Source organism: Macaca nemestrina, chromosome 11 (assembly GCF_043159975.1).
Source record: "Macaca nemestrina isolate mMacNem1 chromosome 11, mMacNem.hap1, whole genome shotgun sequence".
NCBI classification, from domain to species: domain Eukaryota; kingdom Metazoa; phylum Chordata; class Mammalia; order Primates; family Cercopithecidae; genus Macaca; species Macaca nemestrina.
The window spans coordinates 77932205-77939597 of record NC_092135.1 but is presented as its reverse complement, the minus strand read 5'-3'; the positions used below and the strand labels follow the sequence as shown (position 1 = coordinate 77939597).

The 7393-nt window shown below is 41.8% G+C and overlaps 1 protein-coding gene across 1 annotated transcript in view; it reads left to right on the top strand.

Annotated features, from left to right (window-relative positions):
• Positions 1-6174: 6174 nt before the first annotated feature.
• Positions 6175-7393, top strand: part of LOC105499531 (CWC22 spliceosome associated protein homolog) — a 64466-nt gene continuing 63247 nt past the window's right edge. Inside the window, exon 1 of the mRNA XM_011772128.2 lies at positions 6175-6401. The gene's annotated coding sequence lies outside the window, so the exon portion shown is untranslated. The remainder of the gene's footprint in view (positions 6402-7393) is intronic.

The following is a 7393-nucleotide window of genomic DNA, read 5'->3' as shown; positions in this document are numbered from 1 at the left end:
ATGGATGTGAGATCAGAAAGCCTACCAGAAAAAATTATTTTCCACAGGAGGCCATGAGGACACATCATTCCCCAAGGTCATCAGGAATTTGCTAGTAAGTGGGGCACCAACATCACCAAGACATCCAGTTCTGGCTCTTCTCTACAGGTCAGTGCTGACTGTAGGAGAGGCTGTCATAGGACTTGACTCCTTAGTAACAATGAGGATCATGGGGCCCAAGAGCAAGAGAGGTTGAAGTAAAACTTAATCCTCAGTGCTGGGGGTGGGGTGGGTCACAATTATCATTGTGACCAACAATGTCAGAGCAGCAGCTAAGAGAGAATTGTGAAGATGGTTAATACAACACAGTGTCACTAGGAGCAAAATACATGGGCTTCCAATGAGGATGCTGCTTGATACATGCAATTAAAGGAAAGAATGGATGAACAGGAGGCTGAGGGTGGTCACACCAATAAAAAGTCACATTATCTTGCCCACTTCCTGGATCTGTGCCAGTTGTCAAGCTATCGAGACTTGTCTGGGTCTCAGGAAGAAATATCTTGTGATACCATGTCAAGTATGACATGTACTGATTCCCCTAGTCCTTCCCCAAAGAGATCCATTTCCACTTACTTGAATGACTGTACACTGGGAAAGGGAGTACCCATACTTCCTGGGAACTATTGCACACAGGATCAGAATTAACACTGATACCTAAAGATCTGAAGCAATATCATGACTCTCCTTTTGGAATGGAATCATACGGAGACCATGAGTCATGTCCATGAGTCTATTCAGAGTCTGCTCACAATGAGTCCACTGGGTTCACAAACCAATCCCGTGGACATTTACCCCACCTTAAAGTGTATAATTGAGATTGACATATTTCACAGTTGGAACAACTTCCATGTATTGTTCTTGGCCTATGGAGTAAGAACTATCATAGTGAGGAAGGCTAAAAAGAAGCCTTTAAAACTGCCTCTCTTGTCCAAGAGACATCTAAAGCAATATAATGTGCCTAGAAAATGGTGCAGATTAATGATACTCATAAAAATAAAAAAGATGCAGGGTTGATAGTTTCCATCATATCTCCATTTAATTCAACAGTCTGGCCTTTGTGAAAACTAGATGAACTATAACAGAAGAATGATTGTAGACTACCAAAAGTCTAACAAAGTAGCAGCCACAGTTGCAATTGACATGCCAAGCACAGTATCATTGATAAAGCAGGATAATATGCCTCCAGGTATATGGTATGCAGCTATTGGTTTGGAAAATTCATTCTTTTCTATCCTGATCAAGCAAGACAATTTAAAATAGCTCATGTCCTATGAAATAAATAGTTCATATCCATAAGAAATAAAATATCAATATACATTGAAACTTTTCCCCTGGACTATATTAACTATCCTACTCACACTTGCAGTCCAGAGATAGGAATCGTTTGGAAATCCTGTAGAATATTACATTGATTCATTATATCAATGACATCATGCTGATAAAACAGGTTTAGCAAGAGGTTATCAGCATGTTTAAGGTTTGTGCTCCAGAGAGTGAGAAATGAAACCTTGGAAGAATCACGGAGGGACCTGGTTCTTTATTTAAAGACATTAAGGGCCCATTGTTCGGAGGAGTGCTACAATATCCCTTCTAAAATAAAAGACAAACTGCAGCATCTTACATCCCACATGAAGAAGGAAAAAGCACAATGCCTAGGAGGCTGCTTTGGGTTCTGTAAGGCACATACTCTACACCTAGAAATATTTTTCTCATCCATAAACCAGGTGACATAAAAAGCTGCCAATTTTGCAACCTGGCAAAGGAAAGAGTTCTATAGCAGGACTGAGCTGTAGTGAAAATAGCTTTGACACTGGACTATACGATCTGGCAGAACCTATGATGTCAGAGGTGTCAGTGGTGGAAAAAGATGCAGTATGGAGTTTATAGAAATCTCAGTGGGAAAATTACAGTTCGGGTGTCTGGGGATCTAGATGAAGGCTGCAAGTCTTTCGAAAAATGGCCCTTATAATGCTACTGGTAAAGAGGAAATGCTTATTGTGGGACACTAAGTGACACAAAACAAAATGTACCTTGACTCCAGTCTGGGCAACAGAGCAAGACTCCATCTCAAAAAAAAAAAAAATGTGACTTGTTGGACACACCATGTTATAAGTTCTGGGAAGCTCAACTGTAATCCATCATAAGATAAAAGAATTACATTTGGGATGAAGCACAAAGAAGACCACAATCAATTTTTGGGAGCAGATAGCATACACTCTGACATCACCGTTAGAGTTGCATCAATACTTCTCCCTCAGCTCATACTGGTGACCATATGGAGCAGAGCTGTGGTCTTGATCAATAAGCTGAAGAAAGAAAAAAAATGGCTGAGCTTACTTTATGAATGTGTTGCCCACGTATGTGGATGAAAGCTGAAATTGGGCAGCAGCTTATATTACAATCTCATTAAATAATAGCCTTGAAGACAGCGGAGAGAAACAGTCTTCCTAGTGGGCAAAGCTTTGGATGGTGCACCTTGTCATCTACTTTCTTTAGAAGGAGAAGTAGCCTGGGGTTAGAATATAAATATACTTACAGGAAATGACAAACATCCTGGCTGGCTGGTCAGAGGCCTGAAAAGAATGAGTTTAGAAGATCGCAAATAATGAGTCCTGAGGATCTTAGAGGAACATGGATATACATATTGGTGTGGGCAAAAGTGTGAAGATATTTTTATCACACATCAATGTCCACAAGAAAGTATAATCTAAGGAGTAAGCACTAAAAACAAGTAGAAAAATTACTCAATTAGTTGACGTCAGCCTGTCTTTATTAGTGGCCACCTCGGTGCTGGTACAATCGGCACATGAACAAAATGGCCAGGGTGGCAAAAATGGAATATATGCACAGGTCCATCAGCATATATCCCCACTTACCACAGCTGATCTACCCGCTTACTGCCTTATCTGAAAGCTTAACCTGTGAAACTGATCCTTGATTTGACACTGAATCTTTAGGAGATCGAGAAAACACTTGGTGGTAAGTAGACTGCATTGAGATCTTTCCATTCTAGCAGTTCAATTTTATGGGAATATTTATTTTGGGAATGCATTCGCATTTTCTACTCACCAAGACTCATCCAGCACCAGTATCTGTGGACTTCCACCATGCTTGATCCACAGGTATGGAATATAATACAACATAGCATCCAAGTAGGACTTACTTCATGGCAAAGGTGGTGCAAGTCTGTGACCATAGGTTCCACTGGATGTATCACATGCTGCATGCCCAGAAGCTGGTGGCCTAACAGAGCACTGGAATGGCCTGCTGAAGGTTCAGTTGAAGTACCAGCTAGAAGACAATATTCTGCAAGAATGAGGTACTGTCTCTCAGGATGCAGAGTCCCTAGTAAGAACAATACTTGGGTCCAGGAAACAAGGGATGAAAACAGGAATATAATCCAACTTACCATTTTTCCCAATGACCTGCTGTGGGACATAGTATTTCTCATTCCTACAACTCTGAGCTCTGTGGAATTGGTAGTCCTAATTCCCAAACGTGGTATATTCTTGCTAGGGACACAGTGTCCCACTGAATTGAACTAAGCTCAGCAAGTGCCTGGGAACATGAGATTTCTAGAGTTCAGGGGCTAGTAGGCAAGAAAGGAATCAATGCTTTGTCAGAGGTAGCTAAATCCAAACAGCAGGAGGAGATAGGCTTGCTGTTACACAATGGGAGCAGGTAAGAATATATGTGGTACTTACGTGATCCACTTGAGCATCTCTTGGTAATCCCTTACCTTATAGTAATCATCAGTGAAAAAATGCAGCAGCACCTGCCTGAAAAGAAGATCACTACCAGGCGCTCAGACTTCCCAGGAATTAGGATGTTTACACCACCAGTATGACCACTGAGAGCAGTAGAGTAGTAGCTGACAGCAAGGGAAATTTAGAATGAATAGTGGAGAAGAGAGGCAATGGATTCAGTGTGGCCTCAGGACCCAAAGATGGGGAGTGTAGTTTGTCTCAATAACTTCCCACTTCTAAGATTTTTTTTTTTTTTAAGGAAGGAATGTGCGCTAGAACGCTGGAAAAGATGTTCCTGAAATGTGTATGGAGACTGGGTCCACATGGTGTAACAGGTGGACGGTGACAGGCATAGAGATATGCTGCTCAGATACCTCTTCAGGAAAGGACTTGTTTGTAGCCTAGCTGCAAGCAGTGTGGTTAGGTGGCAGCCTTCAACTGTTGACATCTTCATGTCCACCTCGGATTTTTAGTTGAGGCCACGCTCTTCTTGGGGTGGCTCTAGCCAGTGACTGAACAAAACTGTGGTACAAGGGTCTAGCCGTTTCAACCCATTGTAGGCCTCTTCATCTTTGTTCTGGAGCTACCCCTGCCCCATACTATTTCCTCCCTTTTCCTTTCACCTTGTTTATTCATAACTCTTTCTCAGTGTCTGCTTCCTGAAGGACCCAACTGACAAGTCCATTCTTTTCCAGCCCCATCTAGTTCTCCTCTGCTCAACCCTAACTTTCCTATTTCTGTCAATAATTGTAGAGGTCATATATTCATCAGGGCTCCCTAGAGGGACAGAACAGGATATATATAAACATATATATGTATATATATATCCTATTACATATATATCCTAATATAAATATATATATCCATACACACACACACACACACACACACACACACATAAAGGGGAGTTTATTAAGTATTAACTTACACAATCACAAGGTCCCACAATAGGCTGTCTGCAAGCCTGAGGAGCAAGGAGAGCCAGTCTGAGTCTCACAACTGAGTAATTTAGAGTCCAATGTTTGAGGGAAGGAAGCATCCAGCACGGGAGAAAGATATAGGCTGGGAGGCTAGGCCAGTTTCGCCTTTTCACGTTTTTCTGCCCGCTTTATATTCGCTGGTACCTGATTAGATTGTTCCCACCAGATTGAGGGTGGGTCTGTCTTCCCCAGTCCACTGACTCAACTGTTTGACAACAAACAGTTGTCAACAGTTTGGCAACACCCTCACAGACACACCCAGGATCAATACTTTGCATCCTTCAATCCAATCAAGTTGATATTCAGAATTAACCATCACAGATAGTATTGTGGGTTTTTAAATATATAAATACAAATGTTCATCTCCAGATCCATCTCCTGTGCCCTGTATTGGTACACCAAAGTGCACCATCAACAATGGCCAAATATCTTAAATATGAAATAAAATAGATAACACTATTGTATACTAGCAATTATCTTAAACGTATCTTGTGAATCAACTAATTCAATTCTTACAACTACTGCATGAATGGGTACTACTAGTATTTCCATTTAACAGACCAGGAAACGGCCACAGAATGTGAAGTTACTTGCCCCAATCACCCATAAATAATCAAAGGACTCAAGATTCAAACGTAAGTAGTCCATCTGCAGTGTTTTTATTCTTAATTCTCACACTTTGCCTCCAGAAAGGAGTGGAAGCACAGCATCCTAAAACTGTAATAGAGAAGTGTGTGGAGAAATCAGGCCTGGTTTATGAAAGATTTGATAACATAAAGATATTCTTGTTTTAGAAAGAGAGTTTCCAAAATAGTAAGTAGTTGAACTTTTACGTTTTGTTACTAGTGAAAAGTGAAGTTTAAAGAAACAATTTGTTTGATGCCCTAGTTCTGCATGCTGTACAAACTGCTACTTCCTACTCAGCCAGGCAATCTCCTTATTCTCAGGTCATATCAGTTGGTACCTTAACTTAAAAGACAGGCAACATAGTCTCTACAGAATTATTTTTTCCTCATTATTTCACTCTATTTATGATCTAATATTCTCCCATTCTCTTGGCTTGGATGTCTTGGAATTTATTAGGCACTTGACTCTTGGTCAAACTCTTATAAAAAAAAGTCTCAAGAAAATCTCTCACTTAAGATTTTCAAGGAAAGTGACAACTGACTACTAAAAAAAAAAAAAAAATTCCCAAAATGCAGTGAAATACTTTTAGATTAAAGTAAATTTGCCTAGACCCTAAACACTGCTAGGCTGCCAGTCAGCAGCGTGGATGTTAACTCGCTGGCGCGCATCTGTATGAACTACAATTCCCATCGTACACCGCGCCATTTCACCGCTAAACTACAATTATGCTTTCGTCATTTCCGTCAGCACAGGTGCTGGATTTCGGACTTTGTAGTTCATGCCAACTTCTTTTTAGTCGCCATTTTGATAAGAATACAGTGTGCCTGGATCGACTGCTTTGACTCTGGCATTATGATATGGTATCTGAAATAAATTAAAAGGATAACGCGTCAAGCCAATTGAGCGTCAAGTTTTTATGTATTTCAGTATCTGCCTTGTTCCTACTGTCGGTGCTCGGGAAGAGGAAGTGACGTACATCCGGTGTAATGGCGGCGCGGTGCAGCTTTAGGTAATTATCGAACTCCGCGGAGTCCCCGTAGGCACCGAAGCGGAGCGGGGGTAGCGGGTTGCCGGGTCGGGTGGGAAGTGAAAGACCCTGAGGAGTGGGTGCGGGCTCACTGATATGGCTGTGAGCGGCACTGGAGTGTGCGTGGGTCTTCCCGCCACGCTCGGGCCCGCGAGAGGGGTGTGAGAGTGGCTGGGTCCGAGGAGTCCAAGCGGGTGGGGAGCGAATGGGCTGCGGTGAACTGACTGACTGCCTGAGCGGACCGGCTGACCTTCCTTGTGAGGTTCCTGCAGCTGTCTGAAGTCCTGCACCAACGCTGGTGCTCTGTTGTTTCGTGTGCAGTGTGTTTTATACTTAGAGCCTCTGGAGTCCATTGGGCTTGCCAAAGCCCCTTTCCCAGTGCCTGGGGAGTGGGATTAATGAGCTCTAGTTGATTAAAAGTTAGTTGAAGTACTTGCACTCTTATGCCTCTTTCCGGCGTTATATCCCTTTGGCTATTTGTTTTACGTTTCATTAGCGGTTTCTTTTTCATTTATTTGCCCTGTAAATACTGATAGTTTCTAGAGTTTAGTTTTGAAGACGCTTCGCTTCTCTTGTGTCCTCTTCACCTGTCATTCTTGATCCTTACATAACTTGAACTGTCTCCAATGAGGTAATAACTGCTAAACTTGGGTGTCCAGACTCCACCTCTCTAAGGAGCTTTGGGTCCTGTAACACAGCATTATAGAACGGAAATATAATCGTTAATTTCACTGAGTTTAACTGCAAAAACTACCATACCTATTTCCACTTAATCCTAACAATTCTTTTGAGGTAATTGGAGAAGGCAGGATTTGGAGAAAGGCTATTCTAGATGCAAGAATTAGGTAAGAGTTTCCTTTGCATTTTTGGATGTGCAGAGACTCGAAATAGCAGATAAACAAATTGGGTCCTCAGCAGATCAGTTAACCTACTTCTTATCCGTATTTAGACTTATCTTGTTGTAGGATTGCTTG